At 41.5% G+C, this 17,839-nt stretch overlaps 1 protein-coding gene and 1 long non-coding RNA gene across 4 annotated transcripts in view; one reads left to right on the forward strand and one right to left on the reverse strand.

The window, feature by feature from the left end:
• Nucleotides 1-17,839, forward strand: part of LGR5 (leucine rich repeat containing G protein-coupled receptor 5) — a 119,685-nt gene that overhangs the window by 13,456 nt on the left and 88,390 nt on the right. The gene's annotated exons all lie outside the window — the stretch shown is intronic.
• On the reverse strand, nucleotides 12,122-17,678 carry LOC113620752 (uncharacterized). Its single transcript, XR_003432899.1, has 3 exons — nucleotides 17,520-17,678; nucleotides 16,957-17,244; nucleotides 12,122-12,311 (listed from the first exon to the last, which is right to left on the reverse strand). It is a non-coding gene; the product is annotated as an uncharacterized LOC113620752 (long non-coding RNA).

The following is a 17,839-nucleotide window of genomic DNA, read 5'->3' on the forward strand; positions in this document are numbered from 1 at the left end:
CCGTCCCAGCAGTTGACTTGCTATAGCAGCAGGCGACAAATGATGGATTTAGGGGGACTAAGAGGGAGATAGGGAACCCAACCTTTCCTCAGAGCCAAAGATGCACTCAGGGAAATAAAACAAAATTTCAGCAAAATAAAAATGTGGGGCTTCCCTGGTGGCGCAGTGGTTGGGAGTCCGCCTGCCGATGCAGGGGACACGGGTCCGTGCCCCGGTCCAGGAGGATCCCACATGCCGCGGAGCGGCTGGGCCCGTGAGCCATGGCCGCTGAGCCTGCGCATCCGGAGCCTGTGGGAGAGGCCACAACACTGAGAGGCCCGCGTACCACACACACACACAAAAAATGTGTTTTCTTTTTATATTAACAACTGAAAAAATAATTATACTCTAAGGAAAAAAACTGATTTAAGGAATAGGCTTATGTCTATCTGAAAATACATTCAAAAGAGTTGAACTTTCATGAGGAATTTCAGTAGCTGTTTTCAGTAAATAAGCAGTTCTATGCAATTACTGGAAGGATGTTTGCAGTCAGTGATGACAACGAGGCTAAAATTATTTCCTGGGGAATCATAGATACCAGTGACTTGAATCTGGGATTGGGGGCGGGATTCAAAGTTAAATAGGAGATCAGAGTACCACTCTGCTTATATTTAAGCACGAGGCCTCTGGAATTAGGTCCAGTGGACCCCCAGCAGAGAGGGGAGATGCATGGGTGGTTATTGGACTGGACAGTCTTTTAACTCTGCTGGATAAGCCCATGTCACCATCTCTACAGATTCTCGGCACCCCTCTGCAGGAGAAGCAAGCCACTTTACCCATGACCAACAGAATCAAGAGAGCAGGTCTGCAAAGGACAAGGGAAATCTCCCCCATAGGAACACTTTTCTCTCTTACTAAATGTGAAAAGATGATTCTGGAATTCTCAAGTGCCTACTGAATTACTAAAGTAGGAAGCTGATCTATTTTGAAGCCCTAAAGCCAGAATTAAAAGAAACTTTCAGACAGACATTATGTGTTATCCAGCACCACAGATTGGAGAAATGGGATCTATCAGCCTGGCTTTAGAAAGCAGTCTAGATAATCACTAAACCAAGGGGGATCGGAGGCAGCAAAAGTTGAACAACTTCAAATGAAGAGTCAGAAGGGTCTGTCTCTCAGGCAAAGCAAAGTTCTTTAGGTGGAAGGGGAGTAAGAGGAAAGTGACTCTCCCGAGGAGACTGTGACATATAAGGAAGGGATTTCAAAAGTGTCAAGAGACTCAAAGGTGAGGTGAACTGAAGGACCAGAAGAAGAGTGAGGCTATAGGACAAGCTGTCAAGTGTGGCACAGACCCTGGCTACTGTCTCTGCTGTGGGGTTGGCTCACCCAAAGGATGGAGTTCAGTCCTTCAAAGATCTACACACACACACACACACACACACACACACACACAGGCACACACACAGGCACATCTCTGCATTTACACAATGGAAACTCCTTTTGGAGTTTCCCGAACATCCCGAAATACATGTATCTACTCTATCCACAAGGCAACTGGCACACTGCTAAGAGTTGGGAAATCATTACTATTATGGTGCAGCAAAACCAAAGAACACCAAAACATGCAAAGGAGCAGTGCTCTAGATTAGAAGTCCAGATCCACGGTTCTCAAGCTTGTCAGCATCTCAGCTCCATGTGAGACCTAATGTGAACCATCTCCAGGACCAGATCACACACCAAACCAACTAAATCAGAACCTCTGGGGGAAGAAGCTAGGCATCAGAATGATTTTTCACTCCCCAAGGCAAATGCAATGTGCAGTCAAGTTTTGAGAACCCCTGAACTAGGTCTAGCTACCCCACTGATATCAGCCGATGCAGAGCCTCCCTGCCTGAATTTCACATCTGTAAAGTGAGAGAAGTGAGCACATGCTCCGAGATAGCTCCTAAATCGATCATTCTATGAGTCCATCAGCTTGACATGTGTGGGTATTGGCCTAGGGCAGGTGTGGCAGGATTGTAGAAAATGGGAGGTTTCCACACACCCACAGTCAAACCCATTTTGTGCGGCAGTTCTGGGAGCATTGTTTACCCTCCTGCAGTGAGCGTCACTTAAAATGACTTTATTTGTTTTACAGTTTAGAGGGCCTCTGTAGGTAGCCTCTGGAGCCCATTCATTTCATTAACATTAAATCAACAAGCAGACCTTCTTTCTGCCTCTCTCAAGCAGGATTAATGGATTTTGGCATGATTTGTGCATCTAGCAGCAAAACCTCGTGCTGAGAAAGCTAGCAGGCTTGACTAATTCCCAGCAGTGCTAACTTCATAAACTTACTTTAGGCTTTTAACTTTGACTGAAGATGAAAGGTAATGACTTCACGCTGTTACATTTGAATGCATGATACTCAAGATGCATTAAAGAAACGATACAAAATGACAAACTATTTGATAAATTAACATTATATATGTTTGCATGTGTGTGTATATGTATAAATATGTGGTTTATATGCTTATGAAAATACTCAATTTTGTGATGGAAAAAAATGGATCCTCTAAAACACTGAGATTCACCTAATAAGTAATCATTACACTAGATATGGTATTGGCAGATGCGTATGTAAAGTATAAGCATGAGAACCTATAGTCTGAATGTTGTAAACACGCTAATAGGAGGCCCAGTGTTGCGGGAAGCTGTAACATGATGAACTGTTGAATATGAATAATTTTCTAAGAAGCAAAATGATTCTACTCTCTGAGACCAGTTAGCACCTATAAAGAATCCCCCATATGACCATGCTAGCCCTTTTTTCTTCCAGACAGTCTTAAATTAAATTCAAAATTCAGAGAAGTCTGCATGAAGAAGAGAGAGAAAAGGGAAAAATACAATATTTCCAGCCCATCTGACAAGACTAAATAAAAAGCTTTTGATCAAAGGGTCTTAAGTACACTTTACTGGTGTGACAAACAACATTTTTATCCCTTTATTAGATTTATTTTCTTCTGAAAACTGCAGTGACCAGGGTATGGTTTGTGAAAGAAAGCTGGCAGGGTTGTGTTCTTTGATTCCTAATTAACACCTTCAGTCTCAAAAGAGAACCAACAGAAATACCATAAAATGTTGCAGCTGCATTGTGATTCCGCTTGGTTGGTTTGCTAAAAGTCGGCTGGGCATTGGCAGCTGCAATAAAGAGAAAGCTCAATGGATGTTTTGTATTGTGCCCACTGAAGTGAAAGAAGGCAACCATTTTAATTTTCAAATGGGCAGCTGCAGAGGGAGGTTTAAATGGAGCTAAATACAAGATTTACTGTTAATTTATAGTAAATAAACAAAGAAAATAAAACCTAACTTTCAAGTTTTTACGGTCACGTAGAAATTTTAGTGAGAAATTATGAAGGACAATAATTTGGGAGCCCTTTAGCTACTGATTGGAGGAATTTGGCAGCAAGGAATCACATTCAGTATTAAAGTCAAAATAGGCTTTTGGAAAGAGCTGAGCAAGCCAAAGCTTTAGAAGTTGACATTTCCACTTTGAGAGGTAAAGGTCTATCTTTCCTGTCTTTGGTAATATAACTCCCTCATCCCACTTTATTGAAACCCTAAAATTCATTCAGATCAGAATTGAGTAAGATTCCCTACACACACAGCCCCACCTCACTTTTTTTAAGAGCATGGAGTTGAATTTTGCCTTGAGTAGGGGAATAAAGAAGGCATTTAACTCTGGTCAGATAAATCTCACTCACATTCAAAAATGCAATTAAGGAAATATGTAAATCTAGATGTTTCATCAAATGCTAGCTAAGGGGTGACTAGTTCTTTTCGAACACAATGACTGAACTAAAGAACTTTAGTGTGTGTGTAAGAACCATTGTCCAAGCTGCAGTCCCTGTTGGAAACAGAGTCCGGCCTGGCCGTGGGAAATACCTACATATTTGACACAGGCCTTATTTCTGAGAGAAAGGGGATGGGAGAGAAAGTATGGCGATTTTACTGTTGCATTCTAATCAGCCATGATCTGCCTAATTTGCTTTGATCAGGAAGATAAACTAATTTTTCTATGGGCTGGATAAAAGTAATTAGCAAGCCAAAGCTTTCATGTTATTTCAAAAGAGCTAAAGGAAAGAGGATCAGAAATTGTAATGGTGGGAGCTAAATACATCTTTTCGGCTCATCTGAGAGCATTGTTAGTTCAAAATAGAATACTGACACAGAAGAGGAGCTCCAGCTAAAGATAGTTTCCTGGGCTGCACAGCCATTGTAAATCCTGGGACCTACAATGCTATGTAACTAAATAGAATTACAAAGGGTGATTTATAATTGGTATCTGTCATATAGCCCTGTCCTTTTGTGGGGAGACCTTTACCTTCATGTGAAAAGGTATGATTATTGCCTCGTCCTAGAAACACTGTTGGTTTTTCCAAAAGCTCTGCATTTAAGTTGTTTAAGTGGTTGGAGTAGTTGGATGTGTTTTTTTGAATCCTGAAGCACGACTCCTCTAAAGCACACAGGCACAGCCAGCTTGGGATTCTACAATCTTAGATATACTAGAGTGAGATCTGAGATCAAACTGAAAAGGCTAATCAGGAACCTGACTCCCCAGATGCTTAAATTTCACAGGCTGGTTCACCGGTTTTTGTGCCAGTTACCAACTTCACGAATGCCACATCCTCCTCTCCTGTTTTTTTTTCTAAACACCCAAACACATGTAGTTATTAGATGAGAAGGAAAGATTTTGAAATATAGGATTTTGTTTCTTTAAAAAATCCACTATTTAGTGTACCTTTTTTTCTTGTTGATACGACCTTTGCATTACTTCCTTTTCCAAGCTGTTGTACTAGATATGGTATCTGTAACCCTACTGTAAACTTAATTGCTTTTTTGACTACTAATCTCCTTTGCTAGGGTTCTTAGTTACCAAAGTGTGCATTTCATGTCAGACTCATTGTGTCTTATAAAATAAGTAGATCTTTTAAAAGGATCTCTCCGTGAGGTTGGAGCTCACCAAGTTTCCAAGTTATATAGAAACTATTGTTGCAGAGTACGGTAATTCCAAAGGAAACTAGAAAATAAGAGCGCTCTTCTACCTTGTTTTTAAAATTCCTCAAAATCATTTGATTTACTTTTTCTCATATCTTCCCCTTAGTTTGGACAACTACAGTCAACAAACATTTTAACTCTTAAAAGTTCTTAGTAATAGAAGTGTTTAAAAATGCAAATAAGTCTGTTTTCACTTTGTGACTAATTATCATAAGGTCTAGAAAAGGTGCCAACTATAAGGACCAAGAAGCCAATCTGTGGCCGTAGAGGAGATCTTAACAGTGTTCAGCTTCACGTTCTCCACATCCATTCACAAAATTTATATTCATCGATTGCCTATTTTGTGCTAGATGATAAGAGTACCGCAGTGCCCAAGATGGACACAATCCCTGCCTTTGCAGAGGAAACAGACATTAAGAAAAGGCTTATTTAAATGAATATTATTAAGATCATGAAATAGCTGTGATGGAGAATGCGAGTGCACGAAAAGAGAACCTTCTGGTCTTGGTGGTCAGGGAAGATTTCCATTAGGAAGTGACATTTAATCTGAGACTTGGAGGACGAGTTGGAGTTGGCCAGAAGAAAGAGAGGGAAAGACCATTCTAGACAGACTTTCCTGTTTAAGTCTGAGCACTGGCTGAGTTCTTCTCTATGCTTTCTGCAACTGTAACATAAAGTATGATGCCAAGGACCAGTAAGTACCTTGTACTTCGGGAGGTCTTCACTCCTAGGGAACAGGGTCCTCCTGTGAGATCTGACCTATCATTACTAGGAACCCTCTCCTAGGAGTATATTACAAACAGCTGTATGGCAAGGGGCTCTATAGTTGTCCTCTGGTTTCATAAGGATACTTTCTGCTTTACTAGCGTTTAGTTTACTGGGCATACAAATTCATTTTCAGTCCTGCTGAAACACAATTATGAACTCATTTATTTGCACCCCTAATAATAACCTGAAGAGAGGAGGTGGTAACATGTTGAATGTTACCATATACGTGTTGCATGCAGGTGGTAACCTGTATGTTTTTCCTGGATTCAATGGGAAGCCAAGAAGTAGAAGGCAAGATTTTCCCTCTGTCCTTCTCTCATTCGCAGTAAACTCTTCCAACTTTTGTTCACAAGGGGGAACTGGTCAGACCTAAGCGTGCACATTTATTCGTTCTTTCAATTATTCATCTAACATTTACTGGGCACTTACTGTCAGGCAGTTCTAGACTAAGCCTAAGAAACAGAGATGAATTAGGGAGCAGCCTCTGCTCGCTGGAGTTTACAGTTTGCTTGAGGACGACAGACAAGTAAACCAAAGCAGTAGAGTCGTTAAGAGCCTCATTCTGGGGTCAGAGGCTCTTTGTTGGAATCCTGGCACTATCACGTATGACCTTGAGCAAATCATTCAATTCCTGCGGCTTCAGTTTCCTCATCTGTGAAACAGAACATTTCTCCTAGGGTTGTTCATGAGGGTTATTATTTGCAGAGCACTTAGAACAGTGCCTGGTAGGTAGTAAATACAAGGTAAGTTTCGTTATCAATAAATATTACAGAAGTCAGTATAAAGTCCCATGGAAACATAGAGAAGGAAACCACTCATTCCACCAGGAGTTGAAAATACTTCACAGAGAGGGTCACGTTTGCCCTGCCCTTAAAGGATGGAGAGGATTTTCCCACATGGATGGGGCATGTCCTTCAGAATGTGGGAGCCCCATCAGCAGAGGCACAGGAGCGGGAAAGCACACGGAAGGACATTTTCCGGTTTGCTGGATGTGAGGCAACAGCATCTGGGATTGAGAAGAGCTTTGAAGAGAGAGAGAGAGTACAGAACGTATCTGAGTGGCCCCAAGAAGTTGCAAGAAGAGACTGCGTGTAGCATAGAGAAACTTGGTAAAGTACAGTTCTAATCATGACTGATGCCTGCCAAGTAAAGTATTAGGTCTACACATGACTGGGCCCTCCACAGGAGACCAGACCTCTAAGGCCTGGGGTTGTAATCTCGCCCTACAATTGATTAATCATATGACTGAGGGCTACCCTTTACCCTTTCTGATCTGTGTGTCATCTGCTAAATGAGAGAATCCATCCAGTGTCCATTTTAACTTTATGTAGAGCCTGGAATACTTGACTTGCAAATTAATGCCCCCATCCATGCACAGGCATTGCAAGTCCACAGACCCATGGAAAAGTAGAAGTGAAATAAGACTGGGGGCCTTCTCCACAGCAGCTTCTTTTCTCAGGAGTCATCCTCCTTGCTTACATAGTGGCTTTCATTCCAAGCTGCCTTAGACTCCACTTCCATTTCCAACTGTAAAAGAAGGTTAATTTTCGTCCTTCTCCACATCTTTTCCCACCCTCTGAAATAAGAATAGAGGAATGAATGATTTCTGGATGGCGCTCTCAACTCTGCTGTATCTTGAAACTCAATCCCACCCACTTCTGAGGCCATTGTTGCCTCTGCTGAAAACAGGATGATGACAGATCTGCCCCAGGAAGTGCCCCTTATCAATTCTCATTTGGGGGGCTGTAATCTCAACTCATGCAGCTTTTCTGGCCCTGAGCACTGCAGCTGGAATCCACAGTTTAGCTTTATCTAGACCTCCAGGCTTCTGGTGACCTACGAGTCCTCTGCACCCCACCTCCCTCTCCCTCATGTCTCAGAAGGGACATGTCCTGTCTCTTTTCCAAAGCTACCCCCAACTTGGATTTCCCTCTTATCTCCTGGGACCCGTGGGTTATTTACTGAGCAGACATTTATTGAGAGTGTGCCATGCAAGGTGCTTTGGGAGGACACAAAGATAAAGACAATACCAGGTCCTTTTCTTCTGGAAGCTTGAAATCGAAAAGGTTGGTCTTCGCCTGGAGGGGTGGGATAGGGAGGGTGGGAGGGAGGGAGACGCAAGAGGGAAGAGATATGGGGACATATGTATATGTATAGCTGATTCACTTTGTTATAAAGCAGAAACTAACGCACCATTGTAAAGCAATTATACTCCAATAAAGATGTTAAAAAAAAAGAAAAGAAAAGGTTGGTCTTATATTCCATACTATATTAAATTTGGTAACCTGGCATGTTACCCCATAGGATTTCCACTTAAAGGTAGTTATTATGATGACGTCCTCTACTGCTCCCTCTATAGGCTATTTATCATCGTGTTCCCCACGGCCTAGCACAGTGCCTGGCACCTATACGTGTTCTATAAATATTTTCTATGGGTGGAATGAGGGGCTCCTCCCTCTGTTCTGCTATTTCCTCAAATTATTTTCCCTTCTTTCTGCTTCCTCTCACTGCCAGAATTCTTGAATGAGGAGGCTATATTCACTGCCACCATTTCATTACCACCCACTCACCCTTTCATTCCTTTTGAAATCACCCTCTTAGACACCACCACGGACCTCCTACTGCCAAATCCAAATGGTCTTCTCTCAGCCCTCCGTCTTCCCAACCGCTCAGCTGGAGTGGACTCTGCCAACCATCCCCTGCTCCCTCCCTCAGCGGGGTAAGTCCTCCACGGTTCCAGCCTCCGAATGCACACACGTTCTGGAACCCGCCAGGCCTGGGTTTGGCCACAGTCCAAAGCTCAGTTTCCTTATCTGTGAAATGGGGCTAATAACGCCTATTATCTATGTCTGGCCCACACACGGACAGCCTCCTAATTGTTCTCCTTACTTCCCCGCATCTCACACATGCAACTGCTGCCAAATGCATCTTCCTAAACTTCCCGGTTCAGAAAAGCTCCAGCCACACCCAGAGACCGGGAAGCTCCCGTTCCATCGCCCCCCGCGCAAGGTCTCCGCGACCAGCTCAGATCATGCCCAGCTGTGCTCCAACAACAGCAGGCACACTGCAGGACCGAGACTCACTGGAGAGGGGTCCCTGGTGTCACATTGGCCTCCTTCTACTTGTCATTTAATATTTCTTTGTCGCTGGTGTCTTCATGAGCAAATTGAGATATTAGATTAATTGAAAGCGAAAGCTCCTCTTAGCGCTGTCATTCTATGATTTTACCTTTTCGGCCTTGATTTTCCACACCTTCCCATCATTTCCAGGCAAATTGGACCAGACCCCGTTTTCCTAACTTGCTCCTTTGCTTTCCTGCCTCTGTACTTCTGTTCATACACTCTCTCTGGCTGGACTGGCTGTTTTTCCATCTCCATGTGTGAAAATCCTTCCTTCAGGCTCTTCTTAAGCGCCACGTCCAGTTCCACGGCCAGGAGTAATTGTCCCGCACTATGGATGCCAGTCCAGTCATTCTCTTCTATGATGCATTCGTGTTAAGTCCCGTTTGGACCGCTGCAGTTTCCTCCTCACACTTTCCCCTGCCCCACCGGCTCACCTTTGCACTTTGGCTAATCCTGTCTTCCTCTTGCCAGCTTTGGCTGTGCCACTCCTTACTTTAAAGATCCACCTTGTCTTAACATTGTCCAGTGCCTCAAACCTAACATCTTTATCCAAGGCTTCAAAACACTTCACTAAAATGTCCCAGATAACTTTAATTCTCTCATCTGTCAACCACTCTTCAGGGCAAACTTAAGCCAATGTAGCTGAGGTCGTATGTGGGGGCCAACGTGCTGTAAGGGGCTTGAATTTTTAATGTTAATTGTGTCATGGACTAGGATTATCAGTATAAAATTATCAGTATAAAATAAGCAAATTATCAGATAAAATAAGCAAATAAAACTGTACTTAAAAAGACATCAACTGTGGTGATATTCTATTAAAAATCTGGTCACAGTATTATAGTGGTAGTGCACTTAATTTAGCCACTTAACAACAGATGAGATAAAATTCCATAAATATTTGAATGCGTTTATACTCTAGTTCAATAGTTCACATCTGGGGCAAAAATTAGAATCAGTCATGGAGATTTTTTTAAGTCCACATTCCTGGTACCACCCCAGAGACTGATTTGGTAGATCTGGAAATGAACCTGGGGATCTTTTTTGAACAGTGCCACAGGTGATCAAAATCACTGGATCACACAACTCCGGGAATTGTGCAGTGCACGGCTGCACAGCGCTAGGCAGCAACCTAGAGTAGTTCTGACTGCATATTCTCTTAGCCTCAGTCAAGAGTTTTATCCAGACTTTAACATCAAAAACATTTAGGTTAGGGATAAATTAGGAGTTTGGGATTAACAGATACACACTACTATATATAAAATAGATAAACAACAAGGACCTACTGTATAGCACAGGGAACCGTATTCAATATCTTGTAATAACCTATAATGGAAAAGAATCTGAAAAAGAATATACATATATATTGCGCACACACACACACACACAGACACACACACACACACCATTGTAAATCAACTATACTTCAACTAAAAGAAAGAGAGAAAAAATTTTCGGTTAAGATCTTAGCTTTGTCACTTAGATGTGTGCCTGAGCAAATTACTTTATCTCAAAACCTCAGCTTCTACATCTGTATACAATGCTGGTTGTCACTCTAGAGGAAGATAAAAAATAGACTGAGTCAACAAAGCACTCAGGACAGCACCTAACTTATGGACAGCAGTCAATAAATGTCAACTGTGATGATGACAATGATGATTTTTAAGTCTCTCTCTTCAAATCTCTAATTGGCTGGGTAGCTTCAAGACTAATTCACATCGTACTGAAGGAACTATTAACACAAGTTAATTGATTATTCAACTTGAAAAGATTACTATCTTTCTTGCATTTCTTATTATTTCTCTGTAGGTTATTAGAATACATTTTAGCATATATGAATTGTATTTTGTGTATGTAATATACACGCGTGTGTGTGTGCATGTGTATGTGTGTGTGTGTATGTAATCTCCAGTATATCATGTAACCATATAAAATGTGGGGCCTTGTCTGGCTTTTAAGCCAAAGGCGTTTGGAGGCCTTTGTTGGCATAGGTAAAAACAACGCGCTGTGTCAGAGGTTACTTGATGGCCCTTTGATGTGTGAATCTTTGGCCAAAGTGATAGAGAAGCCTCTGCCAGGATATAGTACTATATAGCGGACTTAAATACTAGTTTTAAAAAGATTATTCGTATCATGCTTTTGTGTCAAAATATCTTATTTTGCTTCACATTTACAATTGTGATTAAATATTATTTGCATTATGATTAGTTTAATGTCTGTTTCCATGACAAATATCTCAATGTCAGACTCTAGAAAGACAGGAACTCTGTCTGCGTTGTTTACTGTAGAATCCTGTGAGCCTAGTACAGTACCTGCCACATAGAAAGTGCCAGTACGGTCTTGTTGAGTGAGAGGAAGGAAGGAAGATGGGAGAAAGGGAGAGGTGAATCTATATACTCCCGCATAGAGTGCTTATTACAGAACCAGGAGCAGTGCACGGAATAAACTTTGAACTGCTTGTGAAGTACAAAAAAAGACTAAGACAACCTCAGCCCACCAAAGTTTACAGTCTAGCTAGGGGCATCTAACATATTCAGAAATATGTACCATCCAGTACTCTTAATAAATGTTTTAGGAAGAAGATGATGAATGTCCAGAAGGGTTAACATAAATAGAGGAGAGATAGGACTCCGGAGTGAAAGAGACAGAAAAATGAACAACCAAATTAAGAAAAATCAGAATTATATCACATAAGCTACAATTATAGCCCTCAAGTAGATGGGCAGAAAATTGTCCTAAGTCCTATTAAAGTGAGTTTCAACAGGCTAGACAGCGTGAGGATATGTATGTTGTTTAAGTACATTCAATATCATAATTGTTTTGGTTTAGTCTAGTAGTGATATTTAATTTGAAATTCTCTGAGCATGAAAAATTGGCATGAGTTTTGGTTTCTTTTTTGTCTGGTTTTTTTTGGCTGCATTGTGTCTTCTTTACTGCACGCAGGCTTTCTCTAGTTGCGGCGAGCGAGGGCTACTCTTCATTGTGGTATGCGGGTTTCTCATTGCAATGGCTTCTCTTGTTGCAGAGCACGGGCTCTAAGGGCATGGGCTTCAGGAGATGTGGTGCTCGGCCTTCAGTAGTTGTGGCTCATGGGCTTCAGTCGTGTGGCTCATGGGCTTCAGTAGTTGTGGCTTGTGGGCTCTAGAGCGCAGGCTCAGTAGTTGTGGTGCACGGGCTTAGTTGCTCCGCGGCATGAGGGATCTTCCCGGATCTTCCCGGGCTCGAACGCGTGTCCCCCTGCGTTGGCAGGTAGATTCTTAACAACTGCACCACCAGGGAAGCCCGGCATGAGACTTTTATGTTCAGAAAACAGGAGTGTAGGTTAGAAAACAAAGGACTTCCTGGGAAGCAGGCTCAGAGTTGGAGATTTGAGTACAGAAAGTTTCCTGGGGCATGCCCTTAGGATCACACCTGCAGGGAGAGAGGGAAGTGAAGGAGGCAGGATTGGGCAGAGGAAGAAGCTGAACTGGGATGAGGTTGCAGCAAAGTTCTTAGCCAAGCCTCCAGGGAGCTCTACCATTGGGGTGGCCCTTCTGAAGTGTCCCTTCATACCTCACACTGACCAGTTATCAGATGTAGGTTTCTCCCTTCCACACCCTCCCCGCCCCCCCATCCCCCCATCCAGACTGTGACCTTGAGCAAGGAGGCTCACTTTAATTTCTCAGTAGGGCGACTCAGCTGGAGCTCTAGCTGGCTGGAGGAGCAACTCAGTCCTGAAGGGGGGCATCTGAGAGGCATACCATAACATCCGCTACAACTGGTCAAGAAAGATTTAGTCTGGAAGAGGGAGGGAACTGGCCAGAGTGCCATGTTTCTTGGGAAAGTAATCAGAGTTGACTTACCACAGTGAGGCAGTGCCACTCTGAGAGTGACCAGACCTCAACAGGATCTTGGAAATTATTTCAGACTTTAATTCTCCTCCTCCTTCTCCATTTTCTTTCTCTTCTTTTCCACAGATTCCTTTAACTTTCTAGCGAGTTCCTTTCCTGCCTTAATCATGTGTATATATGTTTGTGAGTTTCTCCTGTCCCAAAGAATGTTTATGCTCTTTGGCTTTTCTCCACCTGTCTTTTAAACAAAACTCTGTCTCCTAGGATTCCTCGGAGAGTTACAAAAGAGTCTCAAAATACTACCAGACTAGCCCAACTTCATCTCCCAACCAGCTGCATAAACTTCCTCTCTTCCTACATTTCTATTCTCCTGGTCCATTGGGTAAGCCTCCTGCCACTTAACACCTGACAAAAGTATGTTTCTCAGTTCCTCTATTAGAAACTTACCTCGGAACCCCCTTTTCAGGTAACATAAACTGATTAACTGAAAATGAGAAAACAAGCAGTCTCTCATTATCCACAGCACAGAGGTTATCAAATGGCCACTTCCTAACCTCTCAGAAAAATCTAAACAAAAATAATTCAGTGAAACAACAGCAGCAAAGACGTTTTGTTGGTCTTCAACTCTGAACTCTTGAAAGGCAGTAATTACACCTGTTCCGTGCTCCTTTTCATCGCACAATGTCTAGCACACTGTTAGAACTCAATAGAATGAGATAATTTTTTATCCAACACTGCACCTGGGAACGCTGGCAGGCGGCCACCAACTAGATGGCTGGTGTACTTGAGTCATTCCTACGCCTTTATGTAGAAGTAGAAAGTCATGAATTACAGTACCTAGACAGACTGCTATGAGGATTATCCATTGAACAGAACAGTTTTTTGTTTGTATTTTTTTAATGAGAACAAAATATACTGGTATAATCCTTCTTTATGAATCAAGGGGAGAATTGAAGGAGCAAGGAGGATTATGAAATTATGTTACTTCTGTATCATCAACCCTGAAAGGGCTTAACTTCGTTTATTTCATTTTAGCCACGTTTTTCTTTTATGAAATAGAGTTTTAAAAAGTTTAAGTGTTCTTACTAAGCTTGCAGTAATTCAGGACTTCTTGCTTGGTAAAGTATTAGATGGTGTGGAATTGAGGGTATCATGCAAAGAAAAAGCATCTTGCACTGACACCTTTAAAGTAAAAGGGAAGATGTAGAACTTGCTGTATAAAAAAATAAATAAAATTTAAATTTAAAAATAAAAAGGGAAGATGATGAAGACATGGAAAGTAAATGTAGCAGATTAAAATTTTAAATCATCCATTTGTTTTGGGGATAAAAAGAAAGTAATACAAAAGATGTTCTGCATCTATGATTCTTCATCACGATACTATTTTGCATTTGGGTTACCTGCCAAGAAAAAACAAAATAGATTCTACATATGATTAATAGTTTCCTCTCTCTGCCCTGGCCTTTTATGGGTAGTATCTGAGGAAGATTTGGCAAATGATAAGGAATTGAAAAATTAAAAGACTTTCTTGGGTATCTAAGATCTGGTTGTCATTTTCAGATTTTCCAAATTTAAGGAAACTGAGGAGTTAGAAACATAACTATGGCTCTTTGGGGAGCTATTATTTAGTGAAATTGGAAATCTGTCCTCCTTGGAATTAAGGAGAATGCAACTGAGTTTAACATTGCAGTGAATCTTGAGTGATAATGAGAGTTACCAAAATAGTTATTTGAGGCAGGGTCTGAATACTTGGAGGATGAGGAAAGAGAAAAGGAAAATAATGTAGACCAGATTTTTTTTTAACAAAAATAGCCACCATTTATGATATGCCAGACTGCCCATATGTTATCTTAATTACTCGTGATATTAAACCAGTGAGATTTGTTATTTCTATTCCATAAGTAAAGAAATCAAAATAGTTAAAGAATTTTCTGAGGTCACAAGCCTAATAAATAGTGGAGAGAGGGAACTTGAAAAGAAGGCTGTATGATTCCAAAGCCTATGCTTTCCCCAGGACTCCAAGAAGAATTTCCAAATATGAATTTTGCCTTAGTAAGATCATCTGTGATGAAGATTTTAACTTGCTTTCAGAAGGCTGAAGTTTTAAGTAACAAAAGTTACTTTAAAAGGTGGTGAAGGTAATTGTATATTTGAGCGGGAACTGTTCAAGGTTTCACTGGTGTGACAGTACCTTTGGAGTGAGTTTGGCCTGAGGAAATGGTGGCACAATAAATGCCAGGGGACTCAGTACGGAAGATACTGTACACTCCCCATTTGCTGTCATTTTTAACATCTGCATCAGGAATGGCTAGTTGTCATTTCAAATGTGTCTCCAATTATCGTGATCTTTCCTGAGGTAATCAAAGTGGTTTTGTTTGTTTGTTTGCCAGTTAATGGTGCTGTTTCCTAAGGAGAGTGTTACCTGCATGTAACTTCAGTGTAATTAGTAATATCAAAAAATATTTGAAATGACGATAGAGATCAGAGCTGATTTTTCTGTTGGACTTGAAAGAATAGAATAATTGACACTAATTTGGCAGGTTGCGTGAAAATGATGTGGACAGAAATTGTAGTTGCCCTAATTCTGAATATTGTGCCTATAAACTACTCATTCTGTTCATGCCATTTCCACGACAATGCTGTAAGTTCTAGAGATGAACCTCAGGTGAAATCCCTAATTAGGTGTACTTTAACCTCATGAAAATCCAAAGAAGTATTTTATTGTTTAAACTTGTATAGCACCACTACATCCAAACATCTCCCAGAGCCTTATCTGAATTCTTATTAATTCTCACAGTATTTCTATAAAACTGAGATACTTGTAAAAATATTATATAGACTAAGGGACATTATGTAATAGTAATGTGTGATAAGTAGATTAATTTTCACTAGACATTATTAATTTTTTAAAATGATAATCAAATATTGTTCATGCTTTAGCCTTCATCTATTTTAATTTGTTTCCATGTTTGCTTGCCAGAAGCTGTGCTATAAATGATGAACTCGTAAGTAAGGCAGTACCGAGACAGGTACATGAAGTTTGAGCAGGACCACGGGTGCACGTGGAAAAAAGAACAAAACGTTGTCTGTTTTAAATAGTAACAATTGTAAAGTTGTCAGTCTGAGGCTCCTATTTGAACTCATTGCACTTGATAAAAAATAACAAGCTGTGATAAACAGAAGGGCAAGATTTCAGTAATTCACTAAAGAATGTCTCTACTCAAAGCTTTGTGGCAAAAATGTCTTGTTTGGGGCACAATTGCAGAGTTGCAATAACAACGCATGAATACCCTGGAGAAATGACTATGTACCCAAGGTGAATGCTGAAGCCTTCCGTCCTGAATGAGCCTTTTAATCAAGGCATTATCTAGGCTCTGAAAAAGTCTTCAGTGGTCCCACCTAAAGATTAATGGGAAAAGCCGAAACTGAGTTGGCCTATTTGCAGAAACAATTTTAAAGATTTACTGATGGTTGACAAATGCCATTTAAGCTTTCAAAGCCAGCCATATGCTTTTGAAAAGGATTTAAAGGAAATCCTCCCACTATAGAAGACGACTTTGAAGGATCTCTGTGGTAGCCTCTGGTTTTTAGGTGTGTGGACACGCCGTTGAGTTTTCTCTTTCCTGCCTTTTTTTTTCTACATCTTTGCTGAATTCCTACATGTGGCCCAGAAAAAGAAGACAGTAAGCCTTCCTCTAATATATTCCTGTGCTCAGAAGATACCTATGTATATATTTTTTGCCAGTGAGTATTAGACAAACTCTTACCAGGCAATTGTTCATATAGAGTGTCTTTCTCAGTTACCTTTCTATTAATATAGGGCCGTGAATAGCACCCCGGTATTGAAAGTTTAGTGCAACATTGTTCAAATACACAATTAAAGGTTTTGAAAGGTGTTTAGATTTTTTTTTTTTTAGTTTTTATGTCGATATATAGATTACTTTAGACTTCTAGAATGTCACAGACACATACACATTACAAATCAGATTTTAACGAATATGGGCATCATTGTTTTTTCCACCTTCATTCTTCTGTGCATCTAGCCATTGGTTTTATGGTCCAGGTAAAATTTATGGAGCCGAAAGAGTAACCCATTGCCGAGGAGATTATATTCAAAACGTTTCTCTATAGGGTAAAATCCTGCGTGCAATTTTAAAGTATGAGCCCGTCACAATGTGGATGAGAACTGGCCCCACTTTATACTTTGTCCTCCTTCTCGTACTCACTTCAGTGAGATCTTGAGGCGATTTCACAGGCAGGAAGGCTCCTCCTCTCTTTTGACGGGTCCCCAGAGAGCTGGATGAGTCACTTTACGGCGGGGTGCGGCCTCTCGCTCTGGGGCCTCCCCGGGCGCCAGCGGGTTCAGGGGCAGCACGCTCTGGCCTTGTTTGCCCATTTCCCCAGGTCGCTGACAGTGATCTGACAGAAAGCGACACTGACACAAAGAAGCTGAGAGGGGCAGGAGATGGGGGTGAGGTCAAAGCGGAGAAACAGAAAATCCAGTGAAGTAGAAGCTGAAAGGATAAACACATGAAGGCTTAGAGCGGTTTGTCGGCTCACTTCAGTGGGCCCCGCCCGCCCCCAGCCCAGGGAGAAACGCTGCCACTTAACTGCCTTGGCAACAATTAAAGGCCGAGTGCCGTGAAGGATGGGTTTGGACACATGAGCCTCAAATCCCTCCCTGCAATAGCTAGAAAGCCTAGTAGTCAGCTTCCTGCTCTTTCTTTTAAAAGCTAGAACCTAAAAAAGGCTCACCCATAACCAGGGTAGCATCACAGGACACACATACCAGCTTTTCCTGGACTCTTGGAATGGCCCCCTCTGACCTGACCGTCCTCCAATTCATTCTGTAGGGCACCACCAGAGCAATCTTTCCAGAAGTGTCATCTTAATACCGTAAGTGTTTCTGCCAAAAATCCTTCAGTGACTTCCCAGGGGTATCCATACCACCAGCAGTACCTGAGTAGTGGTACTTGGTCTCATCATATAGTGGGAGAGTTACTCCCTTTTCATTCCCTTTCAACCCTTCTGGCTTCATCAAGAAGAAAGTCTCAATGAGAGCTAGTTTGTCTTCAACTCCTCTCTTACACCCACTAAACTCCCATCTTA

This window comes from Aethalodelphis obliquidens, unplaced genomic scaffold, assembly GCF_003676395.1.
Source record: "Aethalodelphis obliquidens isolate GAN/ISIS:26980383/991018 unplaced genomic scaffold, ASM367639v1 scaffold8, whole genome shotgun sequence".
Taxonomy (NCBI): domain Eukaryota; kingdom Metazoa; phylum Chordata; class Mammalia; order Artiodactyla; family Delphinidae; genus Aethalodelphis; species Aethalodelphis obliquidens.